Source organism: Crocodylus siamensis, unplaced genomic scaffold, assembly GCF_052110815.1.
Source record: "Crocodylus siamensis isolate JL-2025a unplaced genomic scaffold, ASM5211081v1 HiC_scaffold_240, whole genome shotgun sequence".
Classification (NCBI taxonomy): Eukaryota; Metazoa; Chordata; order Crocodylia; family Crocodylidae; genus Crocodylus; species Crocodylus siamensis.
In genome coordinates, this window is record NW_028324650.1 from 376 (window position 1) to 17764 (window position 17389).

At 53.6% G+C, this 17389-nt stretch overlaps 1 long non-coding RNA gene and 1 pseudogene across 4 annotated transcripts; one reads left to right on the plus strand and one right to left on the minus strand.

Moving 5' to 3' along the window:
• Positions 1–229: 229 nt before the first annotated feature.
• On the minus strand, positions 230–15584 carry LOC149851770 (uncharacterized). Of its 4 annotated transcripts, none has more exons than XR_016439549.1 (3): positions 6377–11605; positions 5716–5802; positions 230–578 (listed from the first exon to the last, which is right to left on the minus strand). It is a non-coding gene; the product is annotated as an uncharacterized LOC149851770 (long non-coding RNA). The 4 variants fall into 4 exon arrangements; XR_016439547.1 differs by lacking the exon at positions 230–578 and adding an exon at positions 14717–15584 and having other exon boundaries at positions 4481–5802; positions 6377–8474; XR_016439550.1 differs by lacking the exon at positions 230–578 and adding an exon at positions 4481–4754 and having other exon boundaries at positions 6377–11608.
• Positions 15585–16063: 479 nt separating this feature from the next.
• Positions 16064–17386, plus strand: LOC149851771 (E3 ubiquitin-protein ligase TRIM39 pseudogene; annotated as a pseudogene).
• The last annotated feature ends 3 nt before the right edge of the window (positions 17387–17389 follow it).

The window sequence follows — 17389 nt, forward strand, 5'->3', positions numbered from 1 at the left end:
GAACATGGGGTAGTAATCGGTGGTCTGGATCACGGCCTGGATCATTCCCTTCACGTCCTGAATCTTTGCTCCAGGTAAGCAGTAGACCTCACATGTCAAGGGATCCTGACAACAGATGGGGCCCTCTGTACCTCTTAGGATGGAGTTGCCTATGACGATCACTCGACACTTTTTTCACCTGGACTGCTTGGCTCCTTTGGCCTGCCTGGAATGTGGAGAGTGTGGGACTTGCAGTCCGCGTGGGCTCCTCTCATGCCGCTGCTGAGGGTACAAGCACGAGCCCGCCATGCTCTTTCCTGCCGTCGCCCGTGCTCTACGGGGCCCACCCCCTTCCCCAGAGCCAGCTGGGTCTCCGCACGGGGCAGCGGTGCCCTGTACAACCGGCCCCAGGGCTGCACCTAGGGGCAGGGGCATCCCCCGGTACAGCCGGCTGCCATGCTCCACCCCAGAAGCAGTCGCCCACTTGGATATTGACCTCTGCCATGACCCGCTGACCACCTTTGACTCTTGCTTCATGCAGGACTCGGGGCAGGCTGAATATGTCGGGTTGGCATGCAAGGCCAGGCTGGAGACGCTGGCTGCTGTGCGAGAAGAGAGAGCAGTCACTCCCCTGCTCACCCCCAAGTCTCCATTTTTCCAGCAAAAAACCCTAGTTAGGCTCCAGGAGCACCACAAATGGTCCAGGTATAACAAACACCCAGCCAGTCTCCATGTGTGTTTCTCTGGTTCTGGAGCCTGATCTTGGAGGAGGGCAACGTCGTGAAGACTTGCCAATGGAGACTGGTCAGTTGGCCTGGACAAGAACACAGGCGTGGCCTGAGGAGTGGAAATAGCCGCAGCTTCGGCAGCGGAGTCTGCCAGAGCATTCCCACGTGTAGCATCATCATAAGGTTTCTGGTGAGCTTGGCATTTAATAATAGGAAGAGCAGAAGGTAATTGTAAAGCATTCAGCAAGGCATTTACATATGGACCATTACTAATGTTGGCACCGCCTCAAGTGCGGAAGCCTCTTTGTTTCCCAAGTTGACCATAATCCTGTACACAAGCATAGCGAGAATCAGTATAAATATTAACAGAGGCACCAGAGGCCAGGGTGCGAGCCCTGGTGAGGGCCACAAGCTCGGCAACTTGAGCTGAATGCACATTAGGGAAAGGTGTTGGGTTTTTGTTTTTAGTAAACGGGCTGCTTCAGCAGGTGGGGCAGCAACAGGAAGGGGAGAACCTAATACAAGGGTGGAGGAAAGTCCAACAGTGACGGCGGCTGCAGCTACAGCTCGGAGACATGGGGGAAATCCGGGTGCACCTGGGTCAAGAGCAGAGCTATAATAAGCAATGGGATGGTGCTTGTCTCCATGTGTAGGGGTAAGTACTGCAAGTGCAAATCCATCTTTTTCATGACAAAAAAAAAAGGTTTAGTATAATCGGGAAGGCCTAAGGCAGGAGCTTGCGACAGAGCTTGTTTCATAGAGGTAAAAGCGGCTTCGATCTCTGAAGTCCAGGGTAAAGGCTCAGGGGTATTAATAAGAATCAGATTTTGCAATGGCTTGACTATAGAGGCATAGCCAAGTATCCACTGACGGCAGTAACCAGCCATGCCTAGGAAGGTACGCATTTGGGACACAGTAGTTGGTCTAGGGATTTTAAGAATAGCTTCTATTCCGGAAGAGGAAAGCAGTCGTTGTCCAGCAGAAGTATTATGACCTAAATAGTGGACACGAGGAAGACAAAGCTGCAGCTTTTCTTTAGATGCTTTATGGCCTTTTAGGGCAAGAGAGGTGAGGAGAATTAGAGAATCAGTTTTACAGTTTTCAGGGGAGGTAGATGCCAAGAGCAAATCATCAACATATTGCACAAGCACAGATTTTTCTTTAAATATTATGTCATCTAGATCTTTCTTCAGAATTTGAGAAAAAGAGAAGGGGATCCAGTACAGCCCTGGGGCAATTGCATCCAGGTATACTGAAGGCCTTGACAGGTAAATGCAAAGGGAAACTGGCTCTCAGTGTGTATTAGGGACAGAGAAAAATGCAGAACGTAAGTCAACAACAGTAAAATAACAAGCTTTAGGAGAAATACAGGCCAAGATAGTCGCTGGATTTGATACAACAGGAGAAGTAGGTAAAACTGCAGAATTTACAGCACGATGGTCTTGTACAAAGCGAGAGGATTACAAGGGCTCTTAGTGGGGTAATGATACCTTGCTTTAAAAGGACAGTTATAACAGGGCGTATCCCTTCTTCAGTTTCTGGACGTAAAGGGTATTGAGCAACTTTGGGTAAAGGCTTAGCTGGGTTTCATCTAATTTTTACAGGCTGGCCAGTATGGATTTGTCCTCCTTCATTAGCATGCTGGGACCAGAGAAACGGAGGGACAGCTTTTATGATTTCTTCTTGCGACACAGAAAGATCAGGGAACTCAGGTTCAGGAGGTGAATTAGCTGAAGCAGCAAGTACTGCTATCTCGTTATCACAAGGGACATCTAAATAAACACCATTAGGAGAACAATAGATAGTACAGCCGAGCTGACAAAGCAAACCTCTGCCTAACAAATTAACAGGAGAACAAGGACTAAGGAGAAAGTCATGTAGATCAGAAACAGGACTAAGAGAAACACATAACGGTTGGGAAACAGGATGAGGAACTATTTGATTTGAAATTCCCACGGCGTTTGCAACAGCAGAGGAGAGGGGAGTTGTGCAAAATTCTTCAGCTCGAAGAGGAGAGCGGCTTGCACCGGTGTCTACTGAACATTTTGTAGAGATGCCATTTATCAGGCAGGAAACAAAGGGATCATCTTGATCAAGTGGGAGAAGCGGGGCTGTGATGATGTTACTATTCCTCAGGCTGGCCTAACAGGAGGCTCCCTGATTCGGGACAGAGAGTTGAGTGAGAGGAGGTGGTGGCGGGTGAAACGTCATCCCCGGCTGGCCAGGCCAGTGAAGGCATTGAGCCTTCCAGTGTCCCGGTTGGCCACAACAATGACATATGTCGGTATTTGGGGACTCAAATCCTCTTCATCCCATCCCATGACCACGTCCCCTGCCTCTGAACAGTCCTTGATGGAAACCTCAGCTTCTGCCCCTGCCTAAAGTCTGCAATTGTAAGGACATTAACTCAGTTTCCAGGGATTCCCTTATCTTTTCCTGGGGGGCTGTACAATGACTTGCGGTGGTGACTAGTTCTGCGAGTGGCTCAGCCTGCCAGCCTACAGCACCTGTGCACAACTGTTCCTGGACTTTAGAAAGAAGTCCGTGGACAAAAGCGGAAGCAACTGCTTCTGGGGCAGTTGCAGCTGCATTTTCAATACCAGAATGTCTTTCAAATACTAGTTTCAAGCGGTCCACACAGTCTGCTGGGGATTCGCCCTCGTTTTGTTTACAGTTATGTATTTTGGCCCAGTCAGTTTTCCTGGGGCAAATTTTAAGCACAGCCTCAAGGAGACGTCTTCGGGCATCTGCTAAGTGATCTCCTATTCCGGGGTCTTGTGTAGTCTGCCCGATGAGGCGGTTGCGGACCTCGGAGGGCAGAACACTTCTCATGAATTGGTTCAAATCTGCCCATGTGGGATCATAACATTGGATTACAGTGTCTTATTCATCTCTAAATTTTGGGGTTCCTCTCTGATGTTGGGAAATTGTTTAACAGGGTTTAGGAGATCTCCTGGGGTCCCGGGCACAGGGACTGTGATTGTAGTTTCCCCATTTGGTCCTTGCCCTGGAAGTTGGTGTAAAGGCATAAGCTGAGTCTTTTTAGATTTTCAAGAAGGGGCTGGACCATACTGGGTACCAGCCCTTAAACAGGAGGAGGGGGTTGAGATTTCAGGAGACAGATGCCATGCCTCCGGTGGACGTGGGCATGCCCCGGGGGCAGGTGACGGTTGTTGAGTGACGGTTTCCTGGTGAGGTGGGCTGATCCTGCCAGAAGAGCCTATTTGGTTCCTTTGGACTTCTTCAGGTTCAGATTGTGCCTGGGCCCACCGTTGCAACCTGTCAAGGTCAGCTTGTAGCCTATTGCACCCTTCTAGTGCACCCACATCCCCCCACATCTTAGTGTCATCAGCAAACTTGAACAGGGTGCTTTCTACCCCCTCATCCAAGATGAAGATGTTGAACAGCGCGGGCCCGAGGACCGAGCCCTGCGGAGCCCCACTGCCCACGTCCTTCCAGGTCGAGAAGAACCCATCCACTACCACCCTCTGGGTGCGGCCCTCCAACCAGTTGGCGACCCATTTGACCGTGTGGGCATCGACACCACAGTCTCCCAGCTTTTTGATGAGGACAGGGTGAGAGACAGTGTCGAAAGCCTTCCGGAAGTCCAGAAAGACTACATCCACAGCAACCCCTGCGTCTAATGATTTGGTGACCTGATCGTAAAAGGCCACCAGGTTGGTCTGACAAGACCTGCCACTGATGAACCCATGTTGGTTGCCCCTGAGCATGCATTCCCCCGCAAGGCCCTCCTGGATGTGTGCCAGTGATATGGGGGTGGCACATTAAGAAAATCAATTATATCTCCTGCAGATTCATTCTCAGTTATTTGTGGATAAAGTTGTGTTGGTGCTGATGGTACTGTTGATGGGGGGCCCCTTTTGGTGCACCTTTCTGTTTTAATTCCTTTATCTGAGCTTTCAGTTTCTCTTGGGAGTCCTTAAGGCTCCGAACTTGAGATTCTTGATTTCTTTGAAAGCTTCTTCATACCAATCAAAAATGCGTCCCACTGAGTCTGTGGTATATTACTACCTCTTAACTCAAGGTCTGTGCGGAGACGAAAAATTTTACTTCAATCAAATGTTCCCTCCAGGGGAAACTGCCGGCTAAAATCATCTCTGGTATACCAATTCCATGCGTCTAGAAACTTACAACTGTTATGGCCATCGTGTGTGTACATGTACAAAGCTGGAGTCCCTTTTGGCGGAGCCGGTATGTCTTTAGACTCTCTGCTCCCCATATCTTTAAACTCAATTCACACAGGTCTTTCATACAGGAATGGTTTATTCAGGGTGTCCGGTCAGGTTGTGAGATTTGCTAGCGGCACAGAGATGCTGTGGCTAATATCCAAAGACAAGACTCCACGGCAGTAACGGCACACAACGCAGTTACTCACGGTTAGACACGGCCCATTATGAGGGTGGGGAAAGGGTAAACCTGTCCACTGGGTCACGAGGTTCCAGCTGGGCCCCCTCGCGTTCAAAACTGCCCTTCCAGACAGCCTTGGGGTGGCTGAACCCAGCCTCAGTCTCAGACCTGGTCAGTGGCTCGTATCTCAGTTCATACTCTCAATTCATGCTGGGGAATTTCTGCGTTGAGGCACGAGGTTCAAGAGCATTTCTTTAGTCTCAGCCTTGGTCAACGCTTATCGTGAAAAACACTCACACCCTAAGAGTTTCCACCTTGCAGCCTTGCTTTCGAAGAGCACACAGAACAAGTCGGGTGTCCTCGGGGCGGTTGCACAAGGTTTGCACTCCTGGCCTCAGAGAGACCTCCTAGCTCTTTACAGAACTGAACTCAATTCACACGGGGAAATACTTGCATTGACAACAGCAACACAGAGTCCTTAACCTTGACTCTTTCTACTCACAGTTACTACTTACACAGCGGGTCTGACAGTTCTGGCAGAAAAAGTTGGGCTAGGGTAAGTCTCAAGCAGTGAATCAGGAAGACACAGAGACAGCCCCTCACTGAAAAGCCCCAATAGAGATTTCAAAAGGTCTCTTACCTTGGTTTGGCGCCAGGGCTTCAGTGAAGAGATGTCTGCGTCCCAACTGATCACTCCGGGCGTCTCTATCCGAGTCACGGCACCAAACTGTGGAAAAAATCAAACTTTGCGTTGTGGTTGAATCAGAACTGACAGAGCCAGCTTTTCTTTATTGAGGGCCATACTGTGATCACAGGGAGGATTTCCTACAGCGAGGGGAATCACCCACTTGTCTGTTCAAAGGACTCCTCCCCCTCCCTCAGTTTTCAAGCATTTTTATACTTAAGACAGATAAAGAGAAAAAAAAGTATGACCTTGAAGAAACTAAAGCAAGTTTACTTAATTGGACATCTGTGCACAGTGTAATAAGACATGCAGGATTTTTTTAATCTCAAAACATAACTGAAATAAGCAGTATCGGCACTTCTGGTCTCTGTCTGGTTTTCTAGTAAGGGAGGCCAGAAGCCGGACTAAATTCACTCCTACGCTTGGAACCAATTTTCTCATAAGAAACGACGTTATTAATGGGGGATTGGTTCCTGAACCAAGGCCCGTACCCTACTTTCACCAAAAATAACCCATAATTTTCTACTCCTCAATTACAGATGAGTAATATAGCTACATTAAGCAGCCAGCCTACACCCTATAACTACATTAGTGTATTTATATTGTGGATAGCAACCCTATTGATTTGGAAGGACTTCTCTGAGGTGACTTTGCTGTAGTTTTTGAAGGGCTCTTGGCTGGAGTCTTCTCAGGAGTCTTGGCTGCAGGTTTTTCTGGAGTCTGTCTGCTTTCTTAAAGAAGGTGTCCAAGGAAGTTTGGACAGATGTTCTCCAGGGAGATGGGCGATGCAGCGACCTTGTTCTCTGGCGTGGCGTTGCATTGGACAAGCCTTGTCATAAAGTTGAAACAGGGTGTCAATTTATAAATGTTGTAAAGTGCAAAAGGTAACTTGAAACATAGTAAGTCCAAGCCTGCCTGTACTAACATTATTAAAAAAGGTCATCCTTGCTGCAGCTGTGATAGCACAGGGCCGGGGTTTCCGTGGAGACCGGCCCCAGCAGCACTGGCAGGCAGCAGCAGCCCCAGCCTTTTGCTGGTGGGGGGCCGGAGCGGAGGGCTGTGCTGCGGGTAGGCATGGGGCTAGCTCAGCTGCAGGCAGCAGTGGTGGTGGTGGTGCTGCCCTTGGGAAGGGTGGCTATGGGGAGTTTTGGGGTGGCTGTAGCCCACCCAAAACTCGCCCTAAGGCCTCCCCTGCTGGCAGGGTGCATGGCAGTGCAGGAAGCTGCTCCAGAGCCCGGCTGTAACCTTTCAGCGATGACAGCGCGGTCCACAGTCAGAGCAGAGCCGCGACTTGCAGCCTGCATGCTCTGGGCAGGGACGCGCAGGCAGGAGATCACAGGTCTGCCCTGGCTCTGGACCAAGCTGTCATCACTGCAAGGAGCCAGGGCAGAGCCACGATCTGGTGGCTGCACGCCCCTGCCTGGAGCATGCAGGCTGCAGATCGCAGCTCTGCCCTGGCTCTGAACCAAGTGGTGACCGCTGCAAGATCCCAGCCTGGCACGAGAGTCACTCCATGTCCTGCCATGCACCCTGCCAGTGCCGGCACTGCTGGGGCTGGTCTCCATGGAAACCCTGGTCTCACACTATCCCAGCAGAGCTGCTGCTGGTGTCTCCATAGAAACTGGCTCCAGCCACACAGGTGGGGGCTACTGGGAAATTTTGCCTACCCCCAGGGGCGACATGTAGTGGGTGCACACAGGTGCACGTGGAGCTCCTGAGTGTGGTGCTGCACCCCCTGCAAAAAGACACCGCCGGTGGCATCTGTGGGTAGTCCGTGAAACCTGCTGGCCACTGCTGATGCTGCTGGCGGTGGCTGCGGGTGGTTACTGACCCTTGGCCAGCACTCACCACCATCCCACCCCTGCTGTTGCCGACAGTGCTGGCGGTGTCTGCAGGAGTTCCCCGCTTATTGCTGCCATGCTCCTGCTGCCACCACACCACCATGCCCCCACAGCCGCCGGGGGCATGGGTCTTTCATGCCCACCCCTAATATGCCTCAACACCAAAGAGACACTATAACCACTCCTACAACCGCTTTTAAACTATACATTTTTGTTTGTCACCTATTCCAAAAAACCCCAAAATAGGTGACCTCCAAATAAAATAAACCCAAAAAACTTCAACCGGCGACTCTCAAAAAATAAAAGAGACTTTAAAAAAAAATAAGCCCAATTCCACTAACATTCAGCAAACTTGGCAGCCTTGTCTCCTTTCCAGTGGCCACGGGCTGTTCCTTGAACATCTCCTTAGCCACTTCCCATGGCCTTCTGGCTGTGCATGAATCATGTTGGGAGCAGGGGCAGGTGCCAGCACTCCTTTCCCTTCATCCCTTCCTCCTGCCCTCGCAGGTCAAAGCCCCAGCCCTGGGCTCCCAGCTCATGTTCCAGCGTCACTCCTCTTTCTTCTGGCAAATCTTTCATCCTTTCCTGCCCAGCCTCTGCTGGGAGGTGGAGAAGAGAAGCTGAACCATCCGTTTGAGAAGGGAGCTGCAGCGCAGTGTCCCCGTCCCTCCTCCCAGCGCACAGCTCTCCCCACCAGGCCCAACCTCGCGCCCCCATGGTTTGAAAGCAGGACGCACCATGGAAAGAGCGAGCTGGCAGCCGAGTGCTGGGCTCTGAGGTGCAGTCTCACAGATGTGCTTACAGCTGGGCAGAGCCAGGAGGTCCTGCATTTCCCTCTGCCCCTTGGAGGAGTAATTGAATTGGGCTACTGACCTATTTGATTAGAAAAAAAAACAGACAGAGACCAGAAGAGGTGATACTGTTTATTTCAGTTAAATATTTTGAGATAACGAATTCTACAATGCTTTGTTTTTATCTATGATATATCACCCTGTGTACGGATCTTGTTTATTTTTCTTTCTGAGAAACCAAAAACTGATAACTATTTCTATAACACAGTGTTTCACTCTTCTTTAAGTAAACAGCCTGTGTGTCTGTGTGTATTAACGATCAGTGATTTACTGACCGTCGTATTTTTTTCCCCTCTTTCTCTGTCTTAAGTATAAATATGCATGTCAACTTAGAGAGTGCGAGAAATCCTTTGAAACAGAGAAGGGTGATCCCCTGGCTGTGTGGAATCCTCCCTGTGATCACAGTATGGCCCTCAATAAAGAAAAGCTGGCTCTGTCAGTTCTGATCCGCAGGAGGCCTCAAACGCCTCTACACAAAAGCTCGTAGTATGGGCAACAAGCACGAGGAACTGACGCTCCTGCTGACTGACACCAGCCCGGACATAGTGGGGATCACAGAAACGTGGTGGGACGCAACGCATGATTGGGCGGTGAATGTCATGGGCTATAGGCTGTACAGGAGGGACAGGACAGGAAAGAGAGGTGGGGGCGTGGCGCTCTATATTAAGGAGGAATACACATCCTCGTTAATTAGCAAGGAGCCAGGGGAGGGGCACTCTGAAGTGCTTTGGGTTAGAGTACAAGGCAGTCGAGGGGAAAGAGACTTAATGGTGGGGGCTACTACAGACCTCCCAACCAGGGAGAAGAGCTTGACCAGGAATTCTTGGGTCAGCTCACAGAGGTGGTGAAGGCTAAGGATGTGGTAGGCATGGGGGACCTGAGCTTCCCGGACATCTGCTGGGAAGAGCAGTCAGCCAGGTCTGACCGCTCACATAGGTTCTTGGCCAGAGTGCAGGACCTCCATCCAACCCAGGAGGTGCACAGCCCCACCAGGGGGGTCGCCTTGTTGGACCTGGTGCTGGCCACGGGTGATGACCTGGTGAGGGGGCTGCGGGTGCTCGACCACCTGGGCGACAGCGGTCATCGCCTGCTGGGATTCACCATCCAGCGCAGGGTGGCAAAGGCATGCAGTAAGGCAGCAGCCCTAGATTTTAGGAGGGAAGACTTCAACGAGCTAAGGAGGATAGCTGGAGAAGCGCTGAGGTCCCGGGGGGGAGGGGAGCCAGGTGTCCAAGGAGAGTGGTCGCTCCTTAAGGAGACGATCCTCCAAGCCCAAAGAAAGGTAATCCCAACGAGGAACAAAGGGAGCAGAAGAGCACACAAGCCTCCGGGGCTCACCAAAGCATCCAGGAATGTCTTCTTGCCAAAAAGGAGGCTTACACCCAATGGAAAGAAGGGGTCCTCACCAGGGAGGACTATTCTGTAGTTGCTCAGGGATGCAGGGGGGTAGCTAGGAAGGCCAAGGCGGAGATGGAACTGGGACTAGCTTCCCAGATTAAAGACAATAAGAAGTCCTTTTTTTACTACATAGGGGGTAAAAAGAAGGTCCTGGGAAATGTGGGGCCCCAGCAGGACGCGTTGGGAAACTTGGTTGTCACACCGGATGGCAAAGCTAACATGTTTAACGATTTCTTTGCCTCCGTCTTCCTAAGTAGGGACCAGAACAGCCGCCTCCCTGCTGGGCCCCCCTCGGGCCCCGGGGGAGGCAAACCTGTCACTACTCCCAAATTGGGTTCAGATCTTACTCAACAGATTTTCACTGGGTGGTCAGTTTGTCTTCTGCAACGGAATTTGTCTGCTGACTATTCAGTTTATCTTGAATTCTTGCTTTTTGGGAGATTTTCCATACCACTGCTGACACCCATCTTCCCAACCCCCTTTCAAAAGCTTCTAGGGTTTGATCTCTCGGAATATTTGCTTAAGGGTTGGTTTTCTTGTTCTTAGGTTAACTTGTCAAAGGCCTCTAAAGATAAGATTGAGAAGCTAAGACTTTCAAACAAACTTGTTGCAAGGCCAGGCAAAGCAAGTAGTGGCCTAGATGAGAAGATGAACCTTGCCTTTTTGTCTAAACTGGCTAATGGGCAGGAATACAAGAATTCAAACTATTACATTTAATATGACAACAAGCAAGCAGACAGACAAATGAAAGCACACACTTCAATTCCCTTCCTCCCCGCATCCAAAGCTCCCCTGGGCTGGGCTGGGCTGGGGTCATGGTCTGAGTGGAATGGGCCAGGGACATGTGTGAATGTGAACTGTATAAATGGGACTGACGCAACGATGGGCGCCACGTGAACTGTTCCCACACAGGAAAGAGACCTGGGAGTGATTGCAGAGAGTTCAATAAAAGCACCAGCTCCATGCCCAGCCACTGGGAAGAAAGTAATGGAAAATGTGAGGGCTGCTTAGGAAGGGAATGGTCTTACGAGGCCCCTCCCAGCCCTAATGTCTCTGCAAGTACATCTATGAAAGGTTCTGCTTTCGGTCCACGGTCTGCCAGCCCACAGTCTAAAAAGGTTGGGGGCCACGGCTCTCGGGCACGTTCTCATCATGGAAATCCTAGAAGAGAGGGGCTGAGGGGGCCTGCAGAGGTCACCTCCAGTCCAGCCGCTGCCTGAGTCAGAATCAGCCCTGTCCAAACCAGCCCAGACAAACCCATCATCCAACCTCTTAGCCAAGCTGCCACAGGCCTGACACAGCAGCAGACATTGCACCTGCTCCTGCCTCAGGAAAAGCAGGGGGGCCACGGTACTCTTCCTGCTCCTGCTGCTGTGACAGGTTGCTAATCTACACCCTGCGATCCCAGGCTGGCAAACTCCCCAGTCTATACTGGTCTGACCAGGGGGTCAGATCCATCCTGGTGCTCAGGAGGAATCCCTGGGATGAAGCCCAGCCCCTGCGGAGATCCCCCAGGGTTGCAGTGAGTGGGGTCACCAGTTGGGCTTGGGCTTTTTTGGGCATGGGGGGGAGGGCAAGTAGAAGGAGAGAGAGGAAGAGATGGAGGTCCACCCATCCCCTTACCCCATGACAACCCACCCCACACCTGCCCCAGGTAAGCACAGGCACCCCCACAGCACCCCCTGCTGCACAATGGTGGAATAATATCCTCTGCCCCACGTAAGTGTGGACCCCCATCCCCCCATAGGTGTGCCCCATACATACCCCAGGTGGAGTTGTGCCCCCCCAATAATGATGCCCCCCGCAGGGTAATGAGGTATCACCCCTACCTACCCTGGCTCCCTTCACACCTGCCCCACGTGAACACAGATCCCACGTGGGACAGACAACAGTATCTGCATCAGGTCAGTGCAGCCCCGCCCCAACCCATCAGGTGCCCCCCGCCCTACAGGGCACGGGCAGTAATGCCCCCAGCTCCAGCCCTGCCCCTGATTCTGCAGGGACTGGCGGTGCAACCCAGCAACCCGCAGATGGGGACAAACTCAGCCTGATTCCCCCATGCCTGGCTGGACAGCCTGTGCCCAATGCTTCCCCCCAGACCCCACACACCACCTGTCCTGACCCTAATACCTGACCCAGCTCCACATGTTATGGGGATGCTGGCAGGGGTGCTGTCAGCAGTGTGGAGAACCTGCTCTCCCAAGCGGGGAGACACCCCCCTGGAGCTGGCACCATGCACAGATTGCCTTACACTCCCACAGTCACCTGTGTTGCAGATGGGTGGCTGTGGTGGGTGAGGGCAGGAACAGGGGAGGTGGGGCTGGCTCGGGGCACCCATTCAGCCAGTTCTGCGTCACTCGCCCAGGGTTGCTCACCCTGTGGTGCTGGCTCCCCCAGCCCTGGGTCCTGCTGTGGGAAGAGGGCAGAAGCGGGTGGGAGCGGCCAGTCGGGCAGCAGCAGGGTGGGTAGATCAGACCACCTCCTGCTCCCAAGGGTTACCAGCAACCTCTGGATTGTGGTGAATCACTTAGAAAGGGAAGGGGCTGGGAAGGCACAGGGAGATCTGCCCCAGAAAGGGTTGTGGGCTCGGGTCTGTTCCCATCGCACACCTCGGGAGAGGACACAGAGATCAACCACAGGGGTGTGTGGAAGAAATCAAACTTTGCGTTGTGGTTGAATCAGAACTGACAGAGCCAGCCTTTCTTTATTTAGGGCTACACCGTGATCACAGGGAGAATCCCCTACAGCCGGGGGGGTCACCCCCTTGCCTGTTTCAAAGGAATTCTCCAACTCTATAAGTTTACATTTAAGTTTTATATTTATACTTAAGACCAAGAGAGAGAAAAAATACGACCTTGGTGAAACAAATAGGAGTAAATCACTGGTCTAACACATGCAGACACACAGGCAGTTTACTTAAAGAAAAGGGAAACATTGTGTTTATAGGAACGGTTATCAGTTTCTGGTTCTCAAAGAGAAAAAAAACCTAACATCTGCACACAGGGTAATATATCAAGATGAAAACAAGGCATGCAGGATTTTCTTATCTTAGAATATTTTTCTGAAATACGCAGAATCAGCACCCCTGGTCTCTCTCTTTTCTTAGTCAAGTTAGGAGCCTGGCTAAATTTATTTCCACAGGTGGCATGTCCAGTTCTGGGGCTTTAGTAGCAGGGAATGCATGAGAGAGAATACAAGGAAGGGGAGGAGGGCAGGGGAGCAGCCCTCACCCCGTGGTGCACAGATCTGCAGAGGCTGAAAAGCAAAACAGGCCAGAAAGGCTCCGGAGGTGGCAGAAGCAGCTCCTTGCAGACCCCACTGGGCATGGGCAGGTCTGGAAGAGGGGTGATGTGGTGAGGAAAGGTGAGGTCAGGGAGGAGGATAGGGAATGTTTCCCCCACCATAAAAGCACTCCTCTCTGCCACTCAGGGGCTCATATACCAGAAGCCCTGGACTAGGAGGAAGGAGAAAGCTGGGTGGCAGCCGAGGAAGGTCCCCGGGTGTCATCAGCTGTCTGGGGGAGGGCACCCTAACGTGAAGGCACTTCTTCCCCTGGGAGTCCTCTTAGAGCGTGATGGGGAATGCACCGGCTCCAAAGCTGATGCAAAGATCATCTCCTCCTCATCTCCTTCCCCCACATCGGGGCTGCCCTCTGCCTGAGGTGTTTCCTCTTAGCCCCGTCCCCCTATACCTTGGGGGCCAGCATCCGGGCTCTGGACTCCCACTGGACCCTACAAGAGACAAACCCTGGGGGAACTCCACCTTCACCATCCGCCGTAAAGCTGGCAAGTCAGTCAGCAACACAGAAGTCCTTGACTTCAGAAAAGCCGACTTTGACAAGCTCAAGAGGCTAGTCGGTCAGGCCCTCAGGGACCATGACCCCAGGGAGATGGGAGTTCAAGAAGAGTGGTTGCTTCTCAAGGAAGCGATCCTCAATGCACAAGCTAAATCTATTCCAACACGGAGGAAAGGCAGCAAGAAGGCACAGCAGCCCCCCTGGCTCTCCAGGGACCTAGCGGACGTCCTGCGGCTAAAAAGGAAAGCCTACAAAGGATGGAGGACGGGATTCACCTCCAAGGAGGATTATTCTGCGCTGGTCCGGTCCTGCAGGGAGCAAACCAGGAAAGCCAAGGCTGCAACTGAACTCCAACTAGCTTTGAGCATCAAGGACAACAAAAAGTCCTTTTTCAGATACGTGGGGAGCCGGAGGAAAAGCAAGGGCAATGTTGGACCCCTGCTAAACCAGATGGGGCAACTGACAACTGACGCCCAGGAAAAAGCCAACCTATTAAATAGGTACTTTGCATCAGTCTTTCATCAGTCCCATGGGACGCCCATGCCTGCTATGGGACAGGGAGATCCGGGTGAGGGGGATCCCCTACCCTCCATCAATGCTGACCTCGTGAAGGAACACCTTGAGAAGCTGGATACCTTCAAGTCAGCCGGCCCTGACAACCTGCACCCCAGGGTACTCAAGGAGCTGGCGAGCGTCATAGCCCAGCCCCTGGCACGGGTCTTCGAGAGCTCCTGGCGCTCTGGTGTAGTGCCCGAAGACTGGAAGAAGGCCAATGTGGTGCCGATCTTCAAGAAAGGGAGGAGAGTGGATCCGGCTAACTACAGGCCCATTAGCCTGACTTCTATCCTGGGGAAGATCTTAGAAACGTTTATTAAGGAGGCCATCCTGGATGGACTGGCCCAGGCTAACATCCTAAGGGATAGCCAGCACGGGCTTTTGCGGGTAGGTCTTGTTTGACCAATCTCATTTCCTTCTATGACCAGGTGACCTATCACCTGGACGAGGGAGAAGAGATTGATGTCGTATATCTTGACCTCAAAAAAGCGTTTGATCTGGTATCCCATGATCACCTCTTGGCCAAACTGGCCAGTTGTGGCCTTGGCTCCACCACGATCCGCTGGCTGGGAAATTGGCTCCGTGGTCGGACCCAGAGGGTTGTGATTGATGGCAGTCACTCATCGTGGTGCCCTGTGACCAGTGGGGTCCCTCAAGGCTCTGTCCTGGGACCCATCCTGTTCAACATCTTCATTAATGATGTGGACATTGGAGTCAGGAGTGGACTGGCCAAGTTCGCCGATGACACCAAACTTTGGGGCAAAGCATCCACGCCAGAAGATAGGCGGGTGATCCAGGCTGACCTGGACAAGCTCAGCAAATGGGCAGATGAGAACCTGATGGTGTTTAACACCTAAAAATGCAAGGTCCTCCACCTTGGGAGGAAAAACCTGCAGCATCCTTATAGGCTCGGCAGTGCTACATTGGATAGCACTACAGAAGAAAGAGACTTGGGGGTCATCATTGACCACAAGATGAACATGAGCCTGCAATGCGATGCTGCGGCTAGTAAAGCGACCAAAACACTGGCTTGCATCCATAGATGCTTCTCGAGCAAATCCCGGGACGTCATTCTCCCCTTGTACTCGGCCTTGGGGAGGCCGCAGCTGGAGTACTGCGTCCAGTTTTGGGCTCCACAATTCAAAAAGGATGTGGAGAAGCTTGAGAGAGTCCAGAGGAGAGCCACGCGCATGATCAGAGGTCAGGAAAACAGATCTTACGATGACAGGCTGAGAGCCATGGGACTCTTTAGCCTGGAAAAGCGCAGGCTCAGGGGTGATCTGATGGCCACCTGTAAGTTTATCAGGGGTGACCACCAGGATCTGGGGGAACGTCTGTTCACCAGAGCGCCCCAAGGGATGACGAGGTCGAATGGTCACAAACTCCTGCAAGACCGTTTCAGGCTGGACATAAGGAAGAATTTCTTTCCTGTCCGAGCCCCCAAGGTCTGGAACAGTCTGCCAGCGGAGGTGGTTCAAGCACCTACATTGAACACCTTCAAGAGTAAATTGGATGCTTATCTTGCTGGGATCCTATGACCCCAGCTGACTTCCTGCCCTTTGGGCAGGGGGCTGGACTCGATGATCTCCCGAGGTCCCTTCCAGCCCTAATGTCTATGAAATCTATGACGGGCCTGGGACTGCGCAGTACTTTGGGGGCAGACGGCCCTGGTCCCAGCAGTGTCCCAGGGCCAGTGTACATGGGGTGTCCTTGTCCCAGTGCAGGTCCTCCGGTGGAGACCCCTAGAGCAGACACACGGCGGGGGGGCCTGGGAAATGTCTCTTGTGAGCTGAGCCCAGAGGTTTGGGGCAGAAAGTGGGGAAATGCCCCCTCCCCGCTCGACTGCCCCAGACTCACCAGCAATGGGCCCTGTTCTCCGGTGCTTAGTGCCCCGTCAGTGCCCCCCTGCCCTTCCCCTTCCCCCTCACCCCTGCGCCCACCCCATGCACGGCCCTGCCCTGGGCTGGCTCTGGGGAGGCGCTGGCTGTGGGCTGCCCTGGCTGCAGTGCTGTGCCCACAGGCTGGGGACATGGGGGTCCCCCCGGGGCAGAGCAGGCCAGCCTGGGGTGGGGGGGCAGGCACCCACCTGCTGTCAGCAGCAAACCGAGTGACCTCGGCCCAGGCACGGAGACCCCCGGGCCCTGCCCTCCGCTCCCCCTGCCCCCCCTCCCCCGGGCAGGCTGCAATGGGCCCCTCTGCTCCCTGCTGTCCCCCAGCCCCTCCCCCCTCCCTGCAGCCTCCCTGCCCCCCACCCCTTCCCCACAGCACCTGCGACACCAGCTCATGGGGTGGAGCCCACTCCCCTTGCCCCCCAGGCAGAGCAGCCCCGCTAGCAGTGGGGGAGGGGGAGGGCAGGGACCTGCTGGGATGACATCATTGCATGCCCCTCCCCCTCCCGGGGCCTGCCCTGCCCCCACCCCATGTCCCTCCCCCCTTGTGGCCCCAGCGCCCAGGCCGGGAATGCCCCGGGGAGGAAGGGGCCGGTGGGGATGTCCCGCTTTCCTGTCTCCCCATTTCCCGTTCCCCCATTTCCCCGCGGGGCGACGGTGACTCCCAGCAGGGACCGACCCGCGCTTCCTGGGACGCGGCGAGTTCCCCGTGATCTCAGGACCCGCCTGCCCCCGCCCTGACCCGCGACTCTCTCCCCAGCGGACGTGACTCTGGACCCAGGGACGGCTCATCCCGAACTCGTCCTGTCTGAGAATGGGAAATGTGTGAGACTCGGAGACACCCAACAGGATGTGCCCGACACCCCCGAGAGATTTGACACTTGTGACTGTGTCCTGGGCGCGGAGGGGTTCGCGGGCGGGAGGCGCTACTGGGAGGTGGAGGTGGGAGACAAGACGTGCTGGACCCTGGGCGTGTGCAGGGAGTCTGTGCCCAGGAAGCGGGGGGTCACATACACACCTGGCGATGGATACTTGGTCGTGTGGCTGCGGGATGGAGGATACAAGGCCCTCACCTACCCGCCTCCCCCCCTCCCCGTGAGCGTGCGGCCCAGGCGGGTGGGGGTTTTCCTGGACTACGAGGGGGGCGAGGTCTCCTTTTACAACGTGACCGACAGGTCCCATCTCTTCACTTTCACCGACTCCTTCTCCGGGACCGTGCGCCCTTACTTCCACCCTGGTGTCAATGCTGGGGGCACCAACGCGGCTCCCCTGACCCTGTGCCCGGCCCCAGCCCAGCCC